This window comes from Cupressus sempervirens, chromosome 3 (genome assembly GCF_028749045.1).
Source record: "Cupressus sempervirens isolate cs-2001-9-10 chromosome 3, ASM2874904v1, whole genome shotgun sequence".
Classification (NCBI taxonomy): Eukaryota; Viridiplantae; Streptophyta; class Pinopsida; order Cupressales; family Cupressaceae; genus Cupressus; species Cupressus sempervirens.
This window is the reverse complement of record NC_143120.1, coordinates 636,226,480-636,254,027: the sequence shown is the minus strand read 5'-3', so window position 1 is coordinate 636,254,027 and position 27,548 is coordinate 636,226,480. Positions and strand designations below refer to the sequence as shown.

The 27,548-nt window shown below is 35.5% G+C and overlaps 1 protein-coding gene and 1 pseudogene across 1 annotated transcript in view; one reads left to right on the top strand and one right to left on the bottom strand.

Annotated features, from left to right (window-relative positions):
• LOC149568287 (GPN-loop GTPase QQT2-like) overlaps positions 1 to 27,548 on the top strand; it is a 114,771-nt gene that overhangs the window by 60,551 nt on the left and 26,672 nt on the right. The gene's annotated exons all lie outside the window — the stretch shown is intronic.
• Positions 16,760 to 17,308, bottom strand: LOC149568288 (large ribosomal subunit protein uL3c pseudogene; annotated as a pseudogene).

Below are 27,548 nucleotides of genomic sequence, written 5' to 3'. Positions count from 1 at the left end.
TCCTTGTTTACGAAATTCCCAGCTCCTCATCATCTTCTTACTTGTCATCTTCATTTTGCAAGTCTCTTTTTGCTTGGACTTTCTTGTGCAAGTATCCTTAAAGTGCTGGGACTTCCTCATGCAAGTATCCTTGAAGTTGCCTTTGTTCTTCCTTGAGCATCTTCCTTCATTTCCTTGCAAAGCAAGAAATACTTGTATGAAGTTCATGACAATGAGTGTAATCAAAGTCAAAATACTTTAAACTTTTTTATTTTTATTTTCAAAGTTCTGATCATTCAATTACACTTTACAAAATCTCCAGCAAGCCATTTGATTTCATGATTTTCCTCTTGCAAATTTGTCATTCTGTCACACCTGAACAAAATGTTTATGATTTTCTTGGCTGATTTTCACCCACCTCTATGTATGCTTTGCCTTGTAATTAAATTTTCTTGTTCGAATTGTATTGTTGCTTGAAATGACAGTCTCCACCTCCATTATATAGGGACATAACTCAAAGGTGGTGTCCATTGTGAGAGGGCCAACCCATCCTGCAATTTAATTTTCATGGTTTTAATTGATTAATGCTTGCAATTCGTGTGGTTTATTTCCATGGGTAACCTAACTTGATTTGATTAAACTTCAACCTTAATGAGTTTATGATTGATTTAACTCCCTCTTTTGCTGACTTGATCAAGCTAATACAGCTGGGTGGTATTGAAGAGGAGCTTGGAACATGATGTTGAAGGCAAAGGTCAGATTCCGAACAACCTTTGGACATTTTCCCAATTAGAACCCGATTTGCCTTTGGAAGTTATAGACAAATCAAATTCACACATTGTTGAATTTGTAGCTCCTGTCGAATTGAAGCTTATAGTAAATCATATCGTATATACATATTACTACATGTATAGTCGCATTGTTTACACACACACAAATATATATATATATATAAAATGGTCAAGTGATTTACTATCAAATTGAGCATTTTTCTTTTTATCTACTAATAGCCGATAGCAAGTCAAATATGGTCAAGCAATATCGAACGGTTGTGTTCATGTTTTGGCGGCACTCTTAATAAACTTTGTGTGAGCCATGTGACATAGTGTAATGTCCCCGTTTTTGGTAGATCTACATAGTTGATGGAGTTAGCTCATCATAGTGATCCTCGTGAGCTGACAAGGTGTTTTGGGGGTCCCAATTGTAGATTTACTATTTTTGGCAGTGCAATGGGTGGCTTCAGTAGTTGGTCATCACCTAGTGAATTAAGTTAATAATTGCTTGAGCTCGTATTTATTCATTAATTATTAAGTTGAATTATTATAATAATGACATTAAGTGATATTTCTAAAAAGTGTGTTGGATAGTTTCTAGTGTTGAGTTCTTTTGGGAAATTTCCACAATTTTTGAAGTGAAGTTTTTAAGGAAATTTTGGCCAATGAAGGATTATAAATGAGAGCTCATTTTATTGGGAAATGCATGCTTGAAAATATATTTGATTTTTGTGCCTTTGTGGTTTTTTCCCGAGTTCTAAATTGTGAGCCCTTGTTGAAGTATAAGGGTCTTGTGTGAGAAGTTCTTGGCAATTGTGCTGAAGTATACAATTGACCAACAACTCCTACTGTTAATTTTGTGGTTAAGGAGGATAATCTTAATTATTATATATCTGGCTAAGGGTTTTGGAGAGTCTACTGAGAATTTTGATTGTGACCTGCAAATTATGAAGAGGTAAATAGTTTGCAACATTCTCCTACTATGATTTTAATCTATGTCTTGGAGATTGGGTTTGAATTGTTGATAGAATTGGGGTAGCGAATCAAGGCGTTCATGTTGTTTTTTGTGACTACAAAGAGTTCGATTGTTTTACCTGGGAATTTGACGATTGCATATTGGAGGAATCCAATTGCCATGGAAAACATTTGGCAAATTCTGAAACTGCTTTGGAAGCGTGGTTGCTCAGCAGTATTGGTCGGTTAAGCTGTGAACTCTTCCTATAGGTGTCTGAAGGTCAGATTGGAGAGGGTCAAAGCTGGATGCTATCCAATCCAGCATTAGCAATTGGCAAATTGAGGAATTCGTGCCTTCTAGCTGGTCTGCGATTTCATTTCATGTTTATACGCCTGGACTCCCAGCCACAACTTGATTGGGAACTCTGTGATTTAGATATCAGAGGTTTCGTCTACCAAATTAAGTGGCCAATTCACATTGGATAAAGGGTTTAATGCTGCAGAGGCACTCTTAAGCTCCCGATTTGATCATTGGTATGCGAATTCTTTATATGCTGGGTCACGTCAAGGTTTGGGCAGTCATATTTCAGACTGATGCTATTTTCATATCAGTTTGGCGTCCATTTTGAATTGTAGGAAGTTGTAGAGTATCTCACATTTGTAGCCCACAGTTTGGGAGTTTTGCGCTCTTCATAATGATCACATTAAAGGCATCTAAATTATAATCAGGTTCCTCATACTTATATTTGCGTTTGTAATTTCCAGATTTAAATTCAATAAAGGTAGACTTCAGCATTGAAGCTTTCTATAGTTGGTTGCAATATGGGTTATGACCTTTTGTGTTCAAAATGTTTTAGAGTTTCATATATGGGTGTTATGAATACAATTACAAGAAATTTCTCACAATTTTGAAGTGGCTTGCAAAGTTTTTGACAAAATGCTAAATTTCTTAAATTTGTCCAGAATTTGGGGTTGTTTTGATTATAGCCAGGTTGGGGTTTTTAGAGTGGTATTAGAGCAGTTTCCTGCTAGTCTGCAGGAATTGGGCTCACTTATTATTTTGATCACTGCTGACTTTGAAAATTTTTAAATTGATTTTGTGAGTTGGTTGCTGACATTATGGATGGTGATAGATGATTCATTCCAAGTAGATATTATACTTGCAGAGGGCGTACTTCTTTGCCTAAGGATGTAGTGGTAATGGAGGTAAGTGTGTGTGATGATATTGTCATATCTATAGCTACTTCTGTGATAAATGAGCCATCTAGTGAGTCACTTAGTAGTAGCACCTTAGATGTTCAGGTGTGTAATGTTGATAGTATGCATGTTATTGATTTTGAGGTTGATGATAATCACTCACCTAAGTGGAGCTGGGCTCAATTTACACCTTCTGCAGACACAATTCAGTTTCCTATAGTGACAGTTGGTGGTGTTTCTATATTTGTTGATTTTGATGAGGATGTGGGCATTGTGGATACAATGGAGGTGAGTGCGTTTGTTGAGAGCAACAGAGAAACAGACACTGCACCTAGTTCTCTTGTGGCTTCATCTTTTACAGGGGTTACTAGAGATGATCAGGATTATAGTGAGGTATATTTTATGGTGAGTTCTTACTACTTCAGCTTTGTACATGATTCATATGTTGTGCAGAGATTGTACCTAAGTCCGATGATTGGTGAAATGATTGGGTTAGTGCAGAGGACATATTGGGACCTTCTATGGATCTAATTACAAGTGACACTTGGGCACAAGTGTTCGGTGTTATATTGTAGGTCATGTTATTGGTTTTGTTGATGGTATTGGCATTTTGTTGGTTTAGTGAGGACAAGGACATCACTTGCTTCTTATGGGATCCGAGTGGAGGTTTTTGTATGATGCCGGATTGCTTGAGGACAAGCAATTTTGGGGAGGGAGGACTGTAATGTCCCCGTTTTTGGAAATTCTACACAATTGATGGAGTTAGCTCATCATAGCGACCCTCGTGAGTTGACAGGGTGTTTTGGGGGTCCCAGCTGTAAATTTACTATTTTTAGTAGGTCTATTTTTGATAGTTGTTGTTTTTGGCAGTGCAACGGGTGGCTTCGACAGTTGGTTGTCACATGCAGTAAATTAAGTTAATAATTGCTTGAGCTTGTATTTATTCATTAATTATTAAGTTGCATTATTATAATAATGTTTATATTATTATAATAATGACATTACGTGATATTTCTAAAAAGTGTGTTGGAAAGTTTCTAGAGTTGAGTTCTTTTGGGAAACTTCCACAATTTCTGAAGTGGAGGTTTTTTAGGAAACTTTGGCGAACGAAGGATTATAAATGAGAGTTCATTTCATTGGAAAAAACACGCTTGAAAATATATTTGCTTTTTGTGCCTTTGTGGCTTTTTCCTGAGTTCTGAATTGTGAGCCCTTGTTGAAGTATAAGGGTCTCGTCTGAGAAGTTCTTGGCAATTGTGCTGAAGTATACAATTGACCAACATCTCCTACTATTAATTTTGTGGCTAAGGAGGATAATTTTAATTATTATATATCTGGCTGAGGGTTTTGGAGAGTTTACTGAGAATTCTAATTGTGATCTGCAAATTATGTTGAGGTAAATAATTTGCAACATTCTCCTAGTGTGATTTTAATCTGTGTCTTGGAGATTGGGTTTGAATTGTTGATAGGAGTGGGGTAGTGAATCAAGGAGTTCGAATTGTTTTTTGTGATTGCAAAGAGTTCGATTGTTTTACCTAGGAGTTTGACAATTTCATATTGGAGAAATCCAATTGCCGTGGAAAACATTTGGCAAATTCTGAAACTGCTTTGGAAGTGTGGTTGCTTAGTAGTATTGGTCGGTTAAGCTGTGAACACTTCCTACAGGGGTCTGAAGGTCGGATTGGAGAGGCGCAAAGCTGGATGCTATCCAATCTAGCATTAGCGATTGGCAAATTGGAAGATTGGATTCAACTTACCCTTGGACACCACTCAAGATCTTCAAAAAAAAGTCTTGCAATTTGGATTCTGTTCTTGCCAATCAAGATTCCTTCGCTTGGTTTTTATACTCCTTGTGCAAATCAAAGTACATTAAGCTGGGGTTTGCCTCCAAAAGATATTGTTCAGATTTTAGCCTTGAAAGTTGGATTTGGATGCTTCCATCAAGCTACAAGTTTTTCACAGATCAAACTCCCTTGTAATGAATTGGACTCTTCCTTTGAAGTTGGAAATCTGACTTTGTTTTAACAGCCTCCAAAACTCTTCAAATATATTTCCAAGTCAAGGTTGTGACCAGACTTTGGAGACTTGTCCCATGTCCGGCTTGGACATTCTCCACTTTTGCCCTTTTACGTTGTGCTCAATCTCTGCATGTGAATGTGTAAGCTCAACTCCTTTTCCCTTTGTTTGCTTGGTTTCTCTCCTAATTGCTTGCTTTGAAAAATTTGTTACAAGTCCTGATTTGGTGATTTGATATCTCAGCAGATTGGAAATCAAAAGGGGTTTGGACATCTGTACAAAGTCAGGTTGGGATCTGACTTGCTCTTGGACAGATCAATATGACTTCCCAAAATCCTACTATGTGTTTAGCACTTCTCCATGTTGACACCAAATCTTGCTCATTGATAGCCTCAGATTCACCTTTTAAATGCTCATCGAATTCTGTCACCAAATCAGATATTTGTTCCCAGTGGGATTTCTGTGATGGCTTGGATCAGATGCTCACATGTGAGTTGAATTTAATGATTTCAAGGTCAACTCTTCCCAAAATCTTACAAGTTTGCATTTCATCACCTTGCCTAAAATTTCCTCGCTCTTTCCTTCACCAACTCGAACCAGAATCTCAATCAATTCATTCAGAATTTAATCATCAACGCACAGGTTCTATCCCTTGATTGTAAATGTTAGTAATGTGAAATAAGAAGAACATTTAGCCTCTCCCAAAAGCATTTACATCAATTTGTAAATCCATGTTTAGACAAGGTTTGGGATGTTGCAAGTGCAAGTGAATTCCATCAAATCTGAATCTTGACCAAGAGTGGGGTAATGACTTGACATCTTTAAACTTAGGATTCAAATTATGACTAGACCCTGATTTAAACCCCGAGACTTTGCCTAATTTTGGCTTTACCAATGATGTGACTTCGAAATCACTCCCAAACTAAGACTAAGCCAACAAAATAGTAACATACTGAGCAGCAAACTAAGTGTCTAAGTGAAAAAAGAGGGGGTTCCCATTTGCAATGGGGTGTGTGTTTTACAAGAGATCTGTTATATTCATACATGAAACCAAAGTCTCATGTGAGGGTTTTTGATTTGGCCTTTGGTCTAGCATGAAAAACATGCACACATCTTTGATGCTTAGAATTAACATTTTTGTAAGAATTCAAAACGAGGCTGCTATTACTAGAGTCTTCTTGCATCTGATTTTGGGGCGATTGAGTTAGTAATTGGAGATGTTGCTTCAAAAATGTCTGCATGACTTTTTTCACATCCAAAAATAGAAATTAGATGATGATGGATTATCATAAACATTATCCAAACTACCATCTTGGAGCTACAAGACGAGCTACAAGACAAGGTCTAAAAGCCAAATGTAGTAGTGCATCACATAGAAAATGGTGAAACTCACTAGAGGATTGCTGATTACCTATGTTCCCCCGAGTTTTTGGGACAGGGATGGTGGGACGGGTTTTCGGGATGACAAAATTTGTTGGCGATTTTGGGGATGGGGGGCTATATATATATATGTATATAGGGAAATTTTGAAATATACATTGAAATTTGCAAATATAAATGTCATTCATATGAAACTAAGCACAAAGCATGTCATTTAAACATTATAGAACCTTAACATACAACATTTGAATGCTATCTAGGAAATAATAACCGATTTCAGTACTCAATTGTCAATATGCATATCAATATGTGAATAAAAATATTTAAATAAAGTTTAGTAGTGAACAATATCATAAAAATCTAAAAATACCCAAAGGCTCGAGGGCTACCATAAGGTATCAATGTATCATCATCATGTTCAAGTTCAACATAGAGAACAAAACATAGAAAAATGAAGTAGATTGCTGCTTCTATTCTGTCTCTTTTACCATGGCATCAAAATCAAAGTTTTCACTATTCTCCTAAGTAGGAAGCGGAGTCTCATCTAATGGAACCCCAATGAATCCTAGTGTTGTGTCGTCCACATCTATCTGGGCCACATCCTCAGGGTCAACATCCCACCACAAAGTTGGTGTCTGCCTATACTTTGGAGTTTGATGATCCGCAAGTTGAAGAGCATTATGCATTGTCATTAGCTTCTCCGCTCTTTTAGAGGTAAGTTTGTTCCTCTTGATGGAGTGGATAAATGAATATGTAGGCCAATTTTTGTTTGCAGTTGAGGAACTGGCAACTTGTGCAAGGAGGCGAGTGGCAAGTATTTTTAACTTAGCTGTATCTCTCCCATGCTAGGTCCACCATCCAATAGGATCTCTTTATGCCAAAACCACTCTAAACCTTGCTTGTGGCTTACCCAAGTTTGGGCCACGAAGGTTGGTGAAGTCAAGGAACTGTGCATGAAGAATAGAGACCTTTTGAGCTGAATACATCTTATCAATGGCTCTTGTGGAGCCATCCAATACCTCGAGATCATCACATGGGAAGGCCCTTCTGCCCAATTGTGCATACCATTTGGGATTTAGAGCAAAGGCTGCCATATGAAGCAGGGTATTCATCATGTTGCACCTCCGTGTCACAATAGGCCTAATATGCTCCTCATAAAACCCCAATGTAGGATCCTTTGCTGCAACAATTCTCTAACTCTTCCCCAACATGCTATCAATAGTCTCATATATCTTTCCCAAACTAGGAGTGTCAGTATTAGCATATCTAATGATATCTACAATGGGTGCTATGACAGAGAAAATATATCTGCAAGATGCAAACAAAAATTATAATTATAATTAGAATTTAATTTTTTAAGACAGTTTAAAAATTAGCAAGCAAAAAACTAACATTAAATTTAAAAATCAACAACTTATCTCATTGTGGACCACTAACTCTCATCAAGGATCCTTTGCTTTACCGCTTTTCCTTTCGAGGACTTAGAATTAGACCATCTTCCCCACTCTGGATTCATCACCATCAATTGAAGGGCCTCGTACACCTCAATCATCCTCTCCATCAAGATGAAATATGTGCAATACCTATAGAGACAATTATAAATTAAAATAACGTTAAACATTAATGATTAAAAACATCACATGTAAGTTTGTAACAATTATAAATAAACTTAAAGCAAATTAAAAGTAACCTATAATTAAAATTGGCATACCTTTTCTCGACTAGTTTGGGGAACTCCTTAGAGATGGATCTGAATAGAGCAATTGGAGTGTGGTGGTTGCATATAAACATTTGCACTTCTCTAGCTTCTAATACTGCCTGTTTCACCCATTCAATCTTCCCTATGTCCTTCAATGCATTGTTCAAGGCATGAACACAACAAGGGGTCCAAAAGATGTGCCTATAAACACCCTCTATCATCAAACCGATTGATTTGCACACAGGTGCAAAATCTGTGATAATCTGTACTACATTAGCCAACCCAACCTCCTCTATGACATCTTTAAAAATGGTGAATTGGAATTCTGCATCCTTCTTTCTTGAGCAATCTATGGATTTCAAAAAATAAGAGCCAACAATGGATGTGACAATGATATTGATGAGTGACCAATGTCTAACATCGGTATTCCATCCATCACAATAGAGCAGCCTGTCCTAACCCAAGTGCGTTTCATATCCTCAAACAACAAAGCAACTCTTGAGTACTCGTCATCTAGGATGGTGGTTTGTAGCTTATGCTCACTAGGGGGTACAAATGAGGGATTCATATTCAATATATCTTTTACCATTTGTTTAAAATAAGTGGAACGGGCTATACAATATGGGATGCCATTAGCAACAAAGAATCTACCAATGGATGCCTCACACTTTTCCTTTGCTTGTGCATTAAACATACTTTCCACTGAGCCCTTCTCACCACTACTCATCGTTCTCTTTCCTTTAGACTCAGTAGGGCTGCCACTAGTACCAATGGCAGATGACATATCTCTAAATGATTGTGACGGAATAGATGGTGATGTCATTGCCGAATCTTGCCCCTCCATTTTAGCCTCTAAGTGCAATCTTTGGTATTCTAATCTTTGTTCATTAGTCAAGTTAGGACCAGTGTTGATGTTTGGTAGCTTTAGTCGGATAAGCCTATGTATATATTTAATTATATATGAGATATAATTTATATATTTGTTATATTTGAGAAATGAGTTCATGTGATATATATATATATATATATATATATATTTTATGTGAGAAATTATATATTGTTATTATATTCGAGAATTTAATACAATGATAATTATCATTATGTTAATGAATGGACATGACTCTTGACCCTTTCTCTATTATAATTATAAGATTGTTGTCTTTGGAAAGTATATACCAAGATGATAATACAACTACATTTGCAACGATCCTCAGAAAATCAACATGGTATCAGAGCCAAATTGCAAATATGAGAAGATTGTAAGGAGTGTTTGGAAAAACAATGAATATCGAGCTTAGTTGTGAGGCCAAACTAAAATAATATAAAAACTCTTACCATATTTTTGTGAGCTTAGTTGTTGGACAGATGACGTTTATGATGAGATTGTTTGATGACAATAACATAGAGGCTGCTCATTTCAGGTTATAGCTTTAATAGAGAAGGTATAATGTTTTGGTGGACAACATGATATCAAAGACACATAGGTTCATGTTATTCTTGCACCATTGTAAGAGGACACACGATGGCATTGACATACTCAAATCGTGTGAGATGGCATTGGGTACATATGACATGCCACGTTGGCATTAGATTTCAAAATTGTTTTGATCTGCGTTGACCAGATACTTACTAAACCTCATTATTGATTGATGTGTCATTTGGGGATGCTTGTAGGGGTCACATCCCTTATTTCTTATCAGACAACAAGGTGTCGGAGGTCATTCGCCTCCTCATTTGATGAATAGAGTTGGCTTTGTAGTATTAGAATTGCTTCTATGTATCAAACAAACTCAATTTGATTATATTGATTAATTTGCAATTATACGTGGGCTTCCTTGAAGATAATGAAGAGTTGGAAATAGTTGATATTCCACTAGGACAACAACATGACTATCACCATCAGGTTTACAGGAAACTGAAGGCCTACCATAAGCCTTAGATAGTGATGACAAACTCATAGGAATGAAAGGAATAGAATCACTCGAAGGGCCCATGTCAGTAGGAAAACATATTGATACCCACAGTGAAGTCTAATCGACAGTACATAGCTATACAAGGTAAGGAATGACTATTGAAATAAGCATTGAACATTGGAGTGAGCGGACAAGGTTAAGGTATGGTATAATGTTTATCACTATTTTAATATAAATAATTATATTTTATAGTATGACATGTCATTTGAATATAAGATATTGTATTTGAATGACTATAGTATGACATATTATAGGTAATGAATGGAATGATATTCAAATTTGATAAGCTATCTTAGTGACATAATAAAGAGTAATAAAAATGATTTATTTAATGAAATAAGTATAAATTCAAATGATAGTTATGGAAAATATGTTATAAAAATATAAATATTGAACTTTTAGTAGAGTATGTCATCTAAAGGAAAGTAATATATATATAGAATTTAAGTATTGTGTTATCTTAATTCTATTATTAAAATAAAGAGAGATGTTATAATCCTTTATGTTGTTGTTAGTAATGGATATGAGTTAAATTATTAACATTGTAACTAATAGTGATATTCTTATTTGCCCATGCTATACGAGTTATGTGCCTTGATCTTTTCCTCCGAGAATGTTATTGCAGGAAAATGAAGGATTGATATTATATTCAGAGAGAATCTGACACTTTGTCTAAGGCAAGAATCTCTAAAGATTAATGTTCAGAGAGAGCCTGACATTTCATTAGAGACAACCTTGAAAGGGAGGGAGCAAATAGATGATATGATTTAGTCAACCTTCGATAATCTTGATCATATTGATTAAGAGGGAGTAAATCATGTTGTGATGGATTCTCCGTGATCAATAAATTCTAGCAGTCAAGACGATAATGATTCATGAATATGCCTTATGACTGTGATTTTAATGGGCCTACCCCTGTGCACATCATGAGGAAGTGACGACTTCCAAATGATCATCACTTGTATTTGGAGAAGTTGTTGTAAGGTGATGATCTTACAATAACTTGTATCATGAGATCTAAATTTGAGTAAATGGTGAATGTCTTGCATCTCAACATTTTGGGAGGCCATTATTCGAAGAGTAATTGGTGAATATTTTTGATATTCTGGGAGGCCAATACTCTTGATATCAAATGTGATATCAAACGTTATTTGAATAATTGGTGAATATCTTTGATATTCTGGAAGGCCAATACTCTTGATATCAATGTGATATCAAACCTTATTTGAGTGCTTGGTGAATATAGTTAATATTCTGGAAGGCCAAAACTCGTGATATCAAAATAATTAATAACTTGTGATCAAAGATATGTTTAAATTTGCCATATCTAGTATTACCAATGGTGTAATATATATTTTGTGTTTATCCTCCCTAGCTAAGAGGGAGTGTTCATGTTTGGTAGCTTCAGTCGAATAAGCCTATGAATATATTTAATTAAATATGAGATATAATTTATATATTTGTTATATTTGAGATATGAGATTATGTGAGAAATTATATATTGTTATTAGATTAGAGAATTTAATACAATGATAATTATCATTATGTTAATGAATGGACATGACTCTTGACCCTTTCTCTATTATAAATATAAGAGCGTTGTCTTTGGAAAGTATATACCAAGATGGCAATACAACTACACTTGCAGCGATCCTCAAAAAATCAACAAGCAGCTTTGACTCCATGACATGCAACACCTAAAAAGTGTGACTTCACCCGTGTATTGGCAATCCCACACCCTAGTCCCCCTTGAATTCTTTTTATCTTTTGGCCTAGGTTTGACATATTGGAGAAGAGGTTTTTTCCTATTGAAAGGACCCTTTGCAAAGTTTTTCATGATGGTGGAAGGGCATTTAAACAAATCGGATTTAGTATCAACTCTTTTCCTAGTCACACTACTAGCAACATCACCCCCAACCACATTTTCTTCCTCATCAACACTACTACTAGTACTCTCACTGTTGCTCATTGTGCTTTGTTTTGAGATTTAAATATGCAATGGAAATATGAGCTAAAACAATGATTTTTTTTAATAGAAAAATCAGACTTCTAAGTTTCAAATCTATTTTAAAAATGGAAAATGGAAGCATGAAGAGTTTCATACTTACGTGGTGTACAAAATGGAAGCTCAAACCCTTGCTCAAACTCTTGGAAGCAAAAAAATCACCTCCTTTTCCTGCAAAATGAAAACCCCAACCAGTTGCAACACACTCCAACTTCACTAGCAAAACCGAACAAATGACAAACCAACCAAAATATGGTCTCTTTTAACCTTTTAGGGCATTTGGAGGGGTGGGGCCCACCTGGGCGATCAAGTAGGAAGCATTGTTTTTTTTTTGTTGACTTTTAAAAGTTTTTGCATGAAACAAATAGGGGATGACTGATCGCCCCCGATACGGTTGGGGGACGTTTGGAGTCCCCTTTCTGTACCAAGGACGGCTAGCCGTCCCCCTTTTTTGCTAGGGAGTCCCCGGGTACTGGAAACGTCCCCTGTGATTTTGGCATTATGGGGACAAAGGGGGACATCCCATTCCCATTCCTCTGTCCCAAAGACGTCCCTGTCTCGAAAACTTGGGGTTTTTTGTAGGACATAGCTGATTATAGAGGTCCACATGATACAAAATTCATCGGCTTATCAAAGGAGTTGGTAAAACCTAAAAGAGAGATGCTTGGACAGCAACAAGGGAGAGGAAAGAAATATTTCAATACTTTTTGGCACAACAATCAGGAGGAGAAAAGTTGAGAAATTCATTCTCAATGAAGTCACAGACAAAAATGGTGCACCTACAATACGACAATCTAGGAGGGGTGCAACTATTCTCCACAAAAAATAAGACATTTATACAAAAACCAAAATTTGCATACAGCAGATTTCAGTGGTCAATTCTTTCTCAAAGTCACATACAAAAACAGTGCACCTAGGGAGGGATGTGACTATTCTCCACAAAAGATAACACATTTATACGGAAACCAAAATTGCATACGATAGATTTCAGCGGTCTGATCCTCACAATGCACCTCAGTGCTGTAAAATTGCAAAAATGGTAGTGAGAATATATAGTGATATACTGATTTGTTAATTTTCCAGTTCGGGTTCAGTTATCAAGACAGGTTCGAAGAATTGGTTTACTGGTAAGGCAAATTTTTTGAAATGGGGTTTGGGTTTGTTAAAAAATATATATATATATATAGATGCAGCCTAGAATTATGAATTAAGATTAGAATGCCACATAATATTATACCACCATCATACCATCATCTTCTTTTTCTTCATTATGATCATCAATAACATTATTTTTTTTCACAAGTAGTGCCAAGGCCAATAGAGTCAGCTGCACCAATAGCACACTTGCTGTCAAAGTCCTCAATTGCAGCAACTGCAAGCCAAGAAGTGGAAGCTTCTGTGTCTGTACGCTTTGCATTTATATCCTACATCTTCTACTCCCCTTCAATGTATTGCACTTTACCGAGCAGATGGAAGAATATGTGGTCCAATTTCTTTCTGATGCAGATGAACTATCATCATATGAAGACAAGACAAAGTAACTGATTTATTAAAGTATAAAATTACTACCAATCTATGAAGACAAAGTAAATAATTTATTGAAGTATAAAATTAGTAATTACTACCAATCTATGAAGACAAAGTAAATTAAGTTTAGAAATAAAGCTTGTAATATTATTTTGATCGGGAAGGGCTGTAGAAATTGGAACTGTTGGCCATAGAGGTACCACCAACTATGAGCATCCAAGTTCTTAAACTGACAATCAAGAGTGTCATTACTTAAGCCTCTTGCATTCACAAACTGTATGAACTCATCTGCAATCAAATCCTGCACATCATCATTAGTAAAGAGTCTAAGGAGTGTTACCTTGTACCTTTTAGACACTTCTAATTTTCTAAATCTTTCTAAATCTCTATATGGAGGAAGTCTTTTGAGATATCAAAATATTTGTTTGCTATAATTTTTTGGTGTCAATGCATAGGCAAGAAGATGTAGACGAGAAGTCATCTTGTTCCATCTTTCTACAACAATTCCTTACAGTTGCTCTTTTTGATATATGGTTTGCTTCACCTTGTCAAGCATTTTGCTGATGCCATCATACACCTCTCCAATGCGAGGCCTATCCATGTCAACGTAGGAAAGCATGGTCATTATGAACTTGGTGAAGCTAAGGATATGCTTGACACGTTCCCAACATAAGTCCGTCAATATCCTTTACTTAATTTTTTGTAGCCCTTTCACTGCTGCTTTGCTTCCATATAGACCAATTTTGGCTGATCACGATATTGAAAACTGCCACTTTCACTTTCACAAGTCTGAAGACAATTTTGTTAGATACAAAATGGGTCTCAACAACCTATAATAGATATTAAAAAATATATAATTAAATAAAGATGAACTTTAAAGAAGAATAAAATAACACAATCAAATTATGCAAATCAGAAAATGTAAAGGACGAATTTAAAAATAAATAAATAAAATTACTCCTTCAAGTCCACTTACCTTCAACGGCTCCAAACTTGAGAATAATCTGAAAATCCCTTGAGACATGTTGTGGTTGGTGATGGACATTTGGATATCCTCAACCTTTACATATACCTCTTTTATCCACCTAATTTTATTCCCAATTTTTTGTAGCATAAGTTGAGTGAGTGGACTACACAAGGTGTCCAAAAGATCTGTTGATATTGCTCTTCAACCAACAAACCAACTGCTGTATGATTCTTTATATTGTCCAATATGATGTGCAATTTTTTTAGGTCACATTGTCTCAATGGCGGAGATGACAATATCGGCACCAAGTTACCCATTTGTTACTTAGCCCATCACAATCCACACATTTAAAAAACATTACCCCTTTAGAGGGGACGCCATCACGACATTGATCGAGGGACGATTTCTTGAATTTTTCTACCCATCTGAAACAATGGGTCTTCAATGCATCTCTAACCCCCTTGACTTCTCTCAACGAGGTGTTGCACATCTTCTTATAACCAGGGCCCTTATACCTTCTTGGAGCGTCATTGACACTTCTCAACATATTCTAGCATGGGGAGCCAATAACATTGAAATGAAACCAATTTGCATATGTGCATATTTCTATATTTTGTTGGGCAATGTCCCAACTCGAATTTTGAAGTGAAATTTCCAAAGTTCCCTTCCTTTTGCATGAAATGGGTGCTTGGGTTTCAGTTTCAGGTTTAGCTGTGGTAGTTAAAAAAAAGGTTGGTCTTCTACCAAAATATTTGAAGATGGGGACTCCATTCTCTTCAGTTTTTTAGGGGGGTAAATTTTTTGTATGTGCTTCTCTCTGTTTGCTTCTTGTTCCATAGTATATTTTACAACTATATTATTTGGTATAGGAGCATGTTTTCCCAAGGCATTTTTGTTAAAACTAGAGCCCAAAAATCCATTAAGATACTCAGCAATAAGAAAGAGAAAAAACTGAAACAAAGAACACTAGAAATATGCTGGAAAAACCCTTTGAGAACGAAGGGGAAAACCCAGCCGCACAAAAAATATATCTTTATTGATAATAAAATGTTCAAGTGTACAATGCCTATCGCTTAATGCAATATATATAACAAAATGAAAGACTTCACATTATAACCGAAGGTCTCTTGAGATTCTCATAACTCCTATAATTAAATATGACTCTTGGAATATTCATGCTTCAATGCATGAGAATGACACATGTCATTTACATTTAATGTTACAAATTAAACTTAAGTGTCCTTTTCAGCTGAAGATGATAATAATGTTAATAACATCTAGATTTTGAGAGATAAAGATCTCTATCGTAGCTACAAACTTCAACACTCCCTCTTAGCCAGAGAGAGATCTTTAGCTGAATAATCACACAAGATTACAACCAAAATGTTAATGATAAAATCTCATCCCATATATTCTATGAAAACATGAAACAATCAATCATATTCATGGAATCACTCAACATGAAAACTTGTAACGATCAATCATATTCATGGAATCACTCAACATGAAAACCTATAACAATCAATCATATTCATGGAATCACTCAACATGAAAAGGTTTGTAAAACTCACAGCCAAAGCCTTTATTCACAGACTCTCTCAACGTGAACTGTCATGGAATCTCTCAACATGACATTCAACTCCCATCACGAAATCTCTCAACGTGATGAGATCATGGACTCTCTCAACAATATGTTCACTATCGCATTGTGAAAGAGTCATCGGAGTTGATCTTACAGTCTCATTTGCTCAATATGCATATAAACAAGCCTTAGTTCCATTTAAGTCTCAAATTTTTCAAATACCACAAGCATTACAAGCATATATGATAATGACGGGAATTCCATAAGCATTCCCTCTTAATTATGAAGCCTTCCTCTAAAGCTAATATCTCCCTTTAAAGCTCAACATCTCCCAAAGAAACCTATTGCCTTTCTAATGAAGAGAGATTAAATGAATTTATCATAAAGATTAATCGAGGACTATTTTGATCATTAGAAAACAGCAAAAGAAATCTCCCTCTCAAGCGGCAACATTTCTTTTTGGATGAAAAGCAACACTATTATCTTAATACTTCTTGTTGCATCTTGCAATCAAGAGAGGAAAATCAACATACTATTTCAAATACATTATGATCTATATAAAAATTTGTTTTCTATATGCTGGTGAGAAACCATTATTCTCTTTCTGTAGCATCTTAATTATAAAATAACCTACACTAATCAGATCAATATTCAAGGAAGAAAAACTTAGCTTTTTTTTATTTTCTCCAATGTTGTGATAAGCCTTATCAACTTTTGACAGGCCTTCCTTTGCAACTTTCATCAAAATCTTGAAATCTTTTTCCAATGGAGTTGCAAGAGACGTCGACCAAATCTCCCTTGGCAAACAACTCATTGAAGTTCAATCATTGATTGGATTGGAAGCCATCGAGCTGGAATGCAAAAACCGGGTGAAACTCTTGTAGAAGAATCGCCCCCGCTTTGTTGAGATGGCCCAATTCGGGCTTGGTGAGCTTGACTTCTCGCACTCACCTGTACCCCACTTGAGCAGCAGTGTACCCATCTATAGACTCTGACTTTATTTGAGTCACAATGTTGCCCTCGTGAAACCCAATGATGGTCACGGGCACACACTTCCCCTCTAGCTCAAAATATGTCATCATCCCCAGCTTGGTGCCCATCACTCCCACACTTGTCTCGTATGACGCCATACAAACCATTCTTGGCCTCTATTTTGGCATTGCCATTGACATTGATCCCCTCAACTGCACACTTTTCCTCCCCAATACAACTTTTGTGGTTGCCAAAGAACACGCATAAAGTGAGGCGGTAGCCATTATTACAATACACAATTAGAGATCAAGGAGTTGCTTTTCTGGTAATGTAGAGATATTATAAAGATTCTAGTCATCTTGAGAAATGTATTTTTTAAGCTATTACAAAGCAACTCTTTAAGAGAATTTTGACAACGTGGCCAACACCATTACGAATCATCGTGAAACTAAAGATGTTCCTCAACTGACCCCTCTGGCCTGTAAATCATCACACATTCATTTTCCATGGGATCTGGTAACATGCAGTAGCTTATAGGAAATAAAAAAGAGTGCATCAAATGATCCATCTGAGTCTAGAGATTAATTCGTGACTTTGTCATAGCTCATATCATTTTCTCGAAAGCCTATAAAGTTGGGAATATATAGCTCAAACGAAATAAAACTATGAAGCCGGAAACATCCACAGCAAAAATATAAAATTGTACAAAATATTAAGTTCAAATTATCCAAAGACATTGAACATGAAATAAACTAAAAAATTATTAGAATGAAATTCATATGAATGAACAACACAAATGGAAGTATGAGACGCTCAAAAAATACAATCCCGTAGCGAACTACTATTTGCGATAAAATGCCTGAAAGAGCATTTATGGAAATATCAACACATCACTTTGGCAGGGAATGCATATGTATGCATGTACCATAGCTTTCCAATATTAAATCCAAATCAAACTAAATACACAAAACCACATCAATGTCAACACTAACTCTACTAGAAAGATGAATTTGGAAGAATCAACAACAAAAAATAATAAGCAAACAACCAGCTTCTGCATGTGCACAAATATTGAGCTCTCAATCACCATGCATAAAGCCAAGATATTAACTTGAGACTACTGTAGTGATGACAACTGTGAAAACATAGTCTAAAAAAATCGAAGGAATGCAACCAAACATATGAATACAAATAATACCAGAAAATAACAGAAAGGGAAATATTTATTTAATCCACACCGATTCATAAAACAAACATATGAGATGCTAAAAAGAACTTGAACATAGCTATATTAACCAACACGAACAAGCTTCCATTATTGCTAAAAAAAAACGAGGCTCTCATACCATGTCCTAGAAATCCATTAAGATACTCAGCAATAAGAAAGAGACAAAAAACTGAAACAAAGAACACCAGAAATATCTTGGGAAAACCCTTTGAGAATGAAGGGAAAAACCCAGCCACAAAAAAAAATATCTTTATTGATAATAAAATGTTCAAGTGTACAATGCCTATCGCTTAATGTGATCTATATAACAAAAGGAGAGACTCTTCACATTATAATTGAAGGTCTCTTGAGATTCTCATAACTACTATAATTAAATATGACTCTTCGAATATTCATGCCTCAATGCATGAGAATGACACATGCCATTTACATTTAATGTTACAAATTAAACTTAAGTGTCCTTTTCAACTGAAGATGACAATAACGTTAATAACGTCTAGATTTTGAGAGATAAAGATCTCTATCGTAGTTACAAACTTCAACAATTTCTCCTCTTCCATGGAAGCTGCTATATAATATCAACATACTTCCATAAAGGAGAATCAAAACTTGGATCTATTTTTTGTTCATTATTGGCTATAAAGGAAGAGGTAGGTGCTATTTGATTAAGGAACTTAGATCTGAGGTAGAGCAATAAAATCTTCTTTTATTATCAAATGCAAAGATAAATATATGAGTTTTCCTGATCACAGAAGTTGACTTTGATTCTGGGCTATCAATCAACTTGTATTGTTCTGAAATGTAAATAACCAATATTGATTGCAATATTTTATTGCAGGTAAGTGCAGATATATCAGACCGAAGGTAATAACATTAAATGCTCTTATGTGTTTCCAAGCGATCATGATATACAAGATATATATGAATGTGAATGGTTGTGTCTTGTGTAGAGATGTGACTCTACATGTCCTTTGGACCCGTAGGGTTATGTCTCTACACAAGACATAACTCAAGATTACCATCATTAGTTATGTTTACTGCAAATTACACTCGGAGATAATACATATGAGAAGCCTGATCATAATCGGCGCTTGCTATTTATTCATACTTAATCTGCAATATGAAACAATAACACGATAATGAGGATTCATATGTAACACAGAGAGATCGCTGCATTGTATTGAAGATTCAACCAGATCGAATCATTTGTGCAGTCAAGTGACAGATTATAATATGCATATGTTCTGAGATGTTAACACAGAGAGATCGCTGCATTGTAGTAAAGATTCAACCAGATCGAATCATTTGTGCAGTCAACTGACAGATTATAATACACACACACACATATGTATGCACACACATGTATGTGAATCTTTCTAAGTAACAATTTGATATTATATATCCGACAAATGCTACAAATTCAACACGCCCTCTTAACGAGGGAGGATATGACTCACAAGATAATTGTTGTGGTTTATCAACCTTAGATTAAAATGCCCATCAATACATATATGAGAAGGATATTGGATATCTTATCTTTGGCACATTACGAGACAATTTCTGGGTAGTCTATTGGATGTCCATCTTGATCTTAAGATAACATAGAATTATGCTTTCTAGCTCACTCTTGGACTTAGGTAGTCTATCATAATTCATTGTATTGTCAAGGAATGTGGCACAGGCCAAGACAACAAGTTCTCATGACAATGGATCAAGAAACACATAAAACAACACAAGTAGTATTGTGACTTCCGATTGACTTCGGGACAATAGTAGAAGTCAATAATGATACTTTTGTCATCATGCTATCTGACACATCCCATGACAACAACTTAATGAAGTCTATGATAATAGGCCAATCTATTGTTGAGATCGTCACCTCACAATAGAGACCTAACATCTCATAAAGTGAAAGATCTTCATCTTTCATAAAACACGTGTGCACAAGGGTAACTCTTCAAAACAAATATATATATATTTACACAACTGAGAGTTTGTCTTAGGGGTTACAATTATAGTTTAGTCATACCAAGTTTTCTTCTAAAGTATTCAACTTTCAACTTTGCAAGAAGTTTGGTGAGTATGTTGGCAGACTGCTCTTCAGTGCTGATACATTCTAACTTGATGACACATCTATCTACCATATATTTGATGTAATGAACATGTATCTCTATATGCTTTGACCTGTTATGGGAAACTGGATTTGCAGAGAGTTTGATACAACTTTCATTATCATAATGAATGATTATAGGTTTAAGAGGTTCCCCAAATAGCCCAACCAACAACTTCCTTAACCATATTGCTTCTCGTGCTCCCATGGATGTAGTTATGTATTCTACTTTGGTGGAACTTAGAGCAACAAAATATTGCTTCTTACTAAACCAGGATATCATCGTAGATCCAAGATTGAAACAACATCCTGTAGTACTTTTCCAATTAGTAGTACATCCGACTCAGTTAGACTCAGAATATCCGTGAAGCTATAACTCAAATTTTTCATATTTCAATCCAAATCCAATAGTGCCTTGTAAGTATCTCAAAATGTGTTTTGCTGCTATGAGATGAATTTTCTTGGGTTCACACATACACTGACTTAGTGCATTTGTGGCATAACAAATATCAAGATGAGCATTCACTAAGTGCATTAATGATCCAATTATCTGTCTATAATATGTGGGATCAATGTCTTCAGATTCATGTGCCTTAGATTTGAATTTATGGAGATTGTCTCCATAGGTACGGATAGTGGTATGCAGTCCATTATGCCAAATATATTCAATATGTCAATGGTATATTTCCTTGATTTAGGAAAATGTATTCTCCCTTTTGTCTTACTTCTAATCCTAAGAAGTAGTGTAGAGGCCCTAAATCTTTCATTTCAAATTCAGCTATGAGGTCTTGCTTACATTTAATAATAAGATGATCTTCACCTGTAATCAGAAGATCATCAACAAAGAGAACTAGTATTAACATATCTCTCTTTGATTTCTTGAAGTATATGTTAGGATTTGCTTCATTTCTTGAGTACCCTAATTTGGAGAGGTAGCTATCTATTCTCTCATACCATGCCCTAGGGGCTTGTTTAAGATTGTAAAGAGCTTTCTTCAATTTGCATACATGTGACACTTTCTTGTGGATAATAAACTCTTCTGGTTGTTCCAAGTATACTTCTTAATTGATTACTCCATTTAGGGCGGTTTTACATCCATCTAATGTACCTTCCAACCTGTAATGATCTGGACCCAATGGAATAGTAATAGTTCTTGCATTTTGGGAGAATAATACGATTATTAGATTTATTTTGTACAACCATTCCCTTATATTGAAATTAGTTGTTCCTATTACTATTCCATCGGGTCCGGATCATTACAGGTTGGAAGGTACATTAGATGGATGTAAAACCGCCATTCCTAAATGGAGTAATCAATGAAGAAGTATACTTGGAACAACCAGAAGAGTTTATTATCCACAAGAAAGAGTCACATGTATGCAAATTGAGGAAAGCTCTTTACGGTCTTAAACAAGCCCCCAGGGCATGGTATGAGAGAATAGATAGCTACCTCTCCAAATTAGGGTACTCAAGAAATGAAGCAAATCCTACTAATTTCAAATATAAGGGAATGGTGGTACAGAATAAATCTAATAATCGTATCATTCTCCCAAAATGCAAGAACTTGAATTATCCATTATTGAATTAATTGGAACAATTACTTAGTGAATTCATACAATCGTGCTACAGATCTGTACGTTAATCAATGACTATATGACAAGTTACGAACATAAATAAAGTGGAACATGAATGGTAACATGTGGCTGCCAATATGTCTTTGGTTGGATCTGCGTTTTTGATGACCATGACATTTTGAAATACACACACCAATGCCGCTGCTACCTTGCGTTACTGTTAGAGCTGACCCTGATAGTGAAGATGTTGGGCTAGTGACCCCTTAACCTCCTCAGTGGCCAAATACTATGCACGCAATAACTGTGAATATACGACCTACAGTCTGTCACAAAGACCCTGTACTAGCTCCTACCACCTCTGCGTTCAGTGCTATGACCTGGGTGTGACTGCTGAATGGGTTTGCGAGAGTCTCCAATTGGGTAATCATCACCTATGTTTCAAATTTGCCCATGCATCTCCCCCTTGTTTCCTATTGCAACTCCACTGTCTTTTGTCATAACTCCTACTATCTCTTGCCGCACTCCCACTATTTCCTATTGCAACTCCCATTGTTTCCTGTTGCAACTCCCACTGTCTTCTTCAAGAGTGACTCTACTATCTCTGTATGTGCGTAGCTTATTACTTCTACTTCTTGCTAAACGTGGGTCTGCTAGAACAATATATTAATCTGTGTTCTCCATTCTTGAACTTGATACAATCTCCAAGGAGAGATTGGGGCTATGTCCAGTTTCTCAAATTCTCTTAAGGGGTTTTGTCCTTAAGAAAGCACAATCACATTTAAGCAACCTTTCGTATTTTGATCAAATATCATATCTTCATGATGTGAATCCCAATGTAGCTCCTTGCTTTTATAACCTCGATATGAGGGGAAATACAAACAACTAGGCAATGTGGGATAAAATCCAATTTCATCTTTTAGTCACTTAAGTTACTTTTGTTGTAAAATAAATTTAAGTCATAAAGTAACTTTATAAATCAACTTTATAAAATAAAGTGACTTAACTATAGGAAACTCCACAACTAAAATATCTCCCCAATGAAACCAAATAGAATCCTGTGACTGGCTGGCATCCTCAAAATAAATGTCGTAAGCCTATCTTGATGGAGAGATAGACCACTGAGGCGCTAGAAAGCCTAGCGCAGAGAAGGGGACATTACACAACCTTTGGATGTAGCTATTGCAAGTATAGTTCTGACAGATGTGTACCGAGCAACTAGAGAAAAAGTTTCATCATATCCAATCCCTTCCTTTTGTGAGAATCCTCCCACAAATCTGGCTTTGCGTTTCTCAATACTTCCTTCAAGTGCTTGCTTGATTTTGACTAGCCATCTTGAGGAGACAATAGATTTGTCTTTGGGTCTTGGCACAACATCCCAAACATAGTTTTTTATTATGGATTGATATTCCTCAATCATGGCATCTCTCCAAGCTTGAGATTTTGGAGCTTCTTCAACAAGTTCAGAGTTAGTGAATTCATTTATGCAAGTAACATAACATGAATGATTCCTTGTCCTTTTGATTTCATTAAGCATTTCATCAGGTATCACAATATTTTCTTCAAACATTTTCCTTGCCCATAAGGGTCTTTTATTATTGAGTGGATTTGAATTTTCTTTAGGGTTTGATGTAGTGGTTTCACTATCTTCTATGCCACTCTCCCTCTCAATCATAGCACTTCCATCATTTTCAGGAATGGAATCCTCATTGGGTTCTATATCTTTAGAAGTTTTCAATGCAGCATCTTCATCAAACTTAACATCTTTATTGATTTCAATTGTTCTTGATCCTGGCACATATACCCTATAGGCTCTAAAAGAATCACTATAGCCAATGAATATACCTTTCTTCCCTGATGGCTCTAGTTTGGTTCATTTCTCCTTAAGAAAGTGAATTTATATTGGAAAACCAAAAATGTGAAGATGACTTAGATCAGGTTTGTTTCCTGAGAAAACTTCTTCAGGAGTTATGTTTTCTAAAATTGCACGAGGACATCTGTTTTGAATATATATAGCATTATTAGATGCTTCAGCCCAAAATGAAGTATGTAAATTTTGATCATGCATCATTGCTTTAGATGATATCAATGATAGCTCTATTTTTTCTTTCTACTACTCCATTCTGTTGAGGATTATATGGTACAGTATACTCCCTCTTAATCCTAACAGATATACATAAATCTTTGAAGTTTTCAGAGATATATTCTCCTCCATTATCAGATCTTAATTTTGGATTTTTTTTTTTTTTTTTCATTTTTTTCAATTTGGTTTTCAATTAAGGCTTTGAATTCTTTAAATTTGATTAGAACCTCATTTGAATCTTTTAATTTAAGAAAATATATCCAGGTTTTCCCAGATAAGTCATCTACAAAGATGATGTAGTATGAAAATCCTCCCAATGAATGTATTGACGTAGGCCCCACATAGATTAGTATGAATGAGTTCAAGAATGCTCTTAGTTTTACGTTCATTGGAATGGAAAGTAGTTTTAGGGTTTTTTCCTAATGCACATCCTTTACATATACCTTCATGTTTTAGGTTTAAGGTTGGGTAGAACTTTTACAATTTTCTCTATAGAAGGTAATGCTCTAAATTCGAAATGTCCTAGTCTCCTATGCCAAATCTCATTTGACTTTCCAGTTTCATGACTTAGAGCTAGATTTGTGGAATTACAAAGTTTGTATAAACTTCCTTCTCTAACTCTAATAGAAATAGCATTTTTAATGTTTGAATTCTTCATCCACCAGAACTCTTTATTTTCTTGAAAAGAAATTCGATATCCTTGATCTGCTAGACCGGATATAGAGATAAGATTTCTTTTGATTCTAGGAACAAATAGGACATTCTTTAGGTGTAAGTTAACTCCGGTACTTAGATGTATTGAATAGGTCCCAATTCCTTTCACAGGGTAAGTGGAGTTGTTGCCTATTGTCACTTCTTCAGTTGAATATCTTCAAGAGTCTCAAATTTATCTCTAAATCTGGTTATATGTTTGGAAGCTCCACTGTCAACTATCCAAGTGCTTTTATTGGAGTTTATCTCACTAGATAGGGCAAGATAGTATAATGAATATTTTTCATCCTTGTCTTTTACTTCCTTGACTTCGGCCATGTTGATAGGATTTTTCTTCCTTTCTGGACAATACATGTGAGTATGTCCAAATTTGTCACATTTATAACATTGAAGTTTTGACAGGTTTCTTTTCTTATAGGTTTTCTTCCCTCTCTTCCTTTTGAATTTTCCCTTTTTATTGCTTGAATTTATATGCAATGCTTGAATCTCTTCCTCTTTGTTAGAGATGATACCTCTTGAGATTAATCGAGCCTCTTCTTGGGTACATTCATTTTTGAGTATATCAAATTTGTGTATAGATGGACGACTGATGCACTAAATAAATGATTCCCATGATATTCCTCCTAAGAGCTATTAGAGATAATTCGACATCTTCAACTTTGTTTCCAATGGTAGAGAGTTGATCTCTTAATTCAGAGATTTTCGAGAAGTAGGAGGTGATTGTATCTCCTTTGTCCATCTTGATGTTTAGAAGTTGTTGTTTTAATGTAAGCAACTTGCTTGCGTTGTTTATCTCAAATGTGTCTTGAATAATTTGGAACACATCATAAGTGTTTGTAAGTTTTGCTATTGATGGAAGGATATGATCTTTAACTCCATCAATGATAATTTTCTTGGCCTTATTATTCCATCTTTTTCAAGGTATTAATTTCATCTTTGGGTATTTACTTGTTTTCCTCTATAAATGACTCCAATTCAAGTTCTTGGAGTGTTGCTGTGATTCAAATTTTCCATGAAATGAAGTTGGAGGCACCTTCTAGTCTATCCTCAACTCTGATATTGTTCACCATGATTTGATTGAGTAAAGAAGTATTTTGGTGATTCTGAAGCAAAAAATATCACAGCTGGTTCAAAGGTTTGTTCTACCTACGAGGCTCTGATACCATGATAAAGGAACTTAGATCTGAGGTAGAGCAATGAAATGTTCTTTTATTATCAAGTGCAAAGATATATATGAGTTTTCCTGATCACAAAAGTTTACTTTGATTCTGGGCTATCAATCAAATTGTATTGTTCTGAAATGTAAATAATCAATACTGATTGCAATATTTTATTGCAGGTAAGTGCAGATATATCAGACCGAAGGTAATAACATGGAATGCTTTGATGTGTTTCCAAGCGATCATGATATACAAGATATATATGAATGCGAATGGTTGTGTCTTGTGTAGAGACATGACTCTATGTGTCCTTTGGACCCATAGGGTCATGTCTCTACACAAGACATAACTCAAGATTACCATCATTAGTTATGTTTATTGCAAATCTCACTTGGAGATAATACATATGAGAAGCCCGATCATAATCGGCACTTGCTATTTATTCATACTTAATCTGCAATATGAAACAGTAACATGATAATGAGGATTCATATGTTCTGAGATGTTAACACAGAGAGATTGCTGGACTGTAATGAAGATTCAACCAGATCGAATTATTTGTGCTGTCAACTGACAGATTATAATATACACAAATATGTGTGTGTACACACACATACACACACACATATATATACACACACATGCATGTGAATCTTTCTGAGTAACAATCTGATATTATATATCTGACAGATGCTACAAATTCGACACTATTGTAGTTCCTATGACAATAAATTTATACACATGAACAATAAAAATAAGAGAATGAAACTTATGGACAATTGAATAGAAATGAAAAAAAATATAAACTTAAAACAAAAACAAAATAAAGTAAAGTAAAAACTTACCTCTTTCATGTAATAGAAGCTTTCAAAGGATAGGAATGAAGCTCAAATACTCAATTGAGCCTCAGAAATTAATCTCTTGACTCCCTCTTGCTCATCCGAGCTTTTTCCCAACCACCTACTTGCTCCACCTGAAGAGAAAATCTATTTGCACAACAAACAAGCCAAAAAGCCCAACTCAAGTCTTTTAAAAACACCCTTTTAGGGTTGTGGATGTGAAAAAGCAATTAAACTTACAATTTTTTATTTTTTTTAATTTCTATCACTTTTTGGCTTGGGTCTGCTTTTAGTCGAGCCAAATTTGCGCAGGATTGAACCCTTTCTGGCCCAGATGAATCAGGTTGTTTGGGCACAAACACTGTCGAGACCCACAGGTGGACCAGATCTGGACCTGGTTTGAATTGGACCGATTTCAGGGGTCAGGAGCTAGGAACTAAGTAACATAAATGATTTGTGTTTTCACAGTTGTGCCATTTGTGTGGAGAATAGCTACAGCTTAGGAGACTGCAGTAAAAGAATATTTATCGTAGTGAGAAGAATGAATGGTGAACCATATGAAGATCAAGATGCCTTTAAAAAAAATGTTACATAGAATTAATTAGCATGGGTGCTAGGGAAAGACTTCCTAGATTTTAAACAAGTCTAAGAAAGGGAGGCCTAAATGAGTGGAAATTGAGAAATAATTCAAAACATTAAAGGGGCTTGGGAGGCATGTTACTGAAGATGTCTCCTAGAGTTTGGATAAGGAGCTGTCGAAGAGTTATCTGGGGCCCTTGATTGAGTCAGTATATCAATCTGATTAGTAGCAACTAGGTCTCT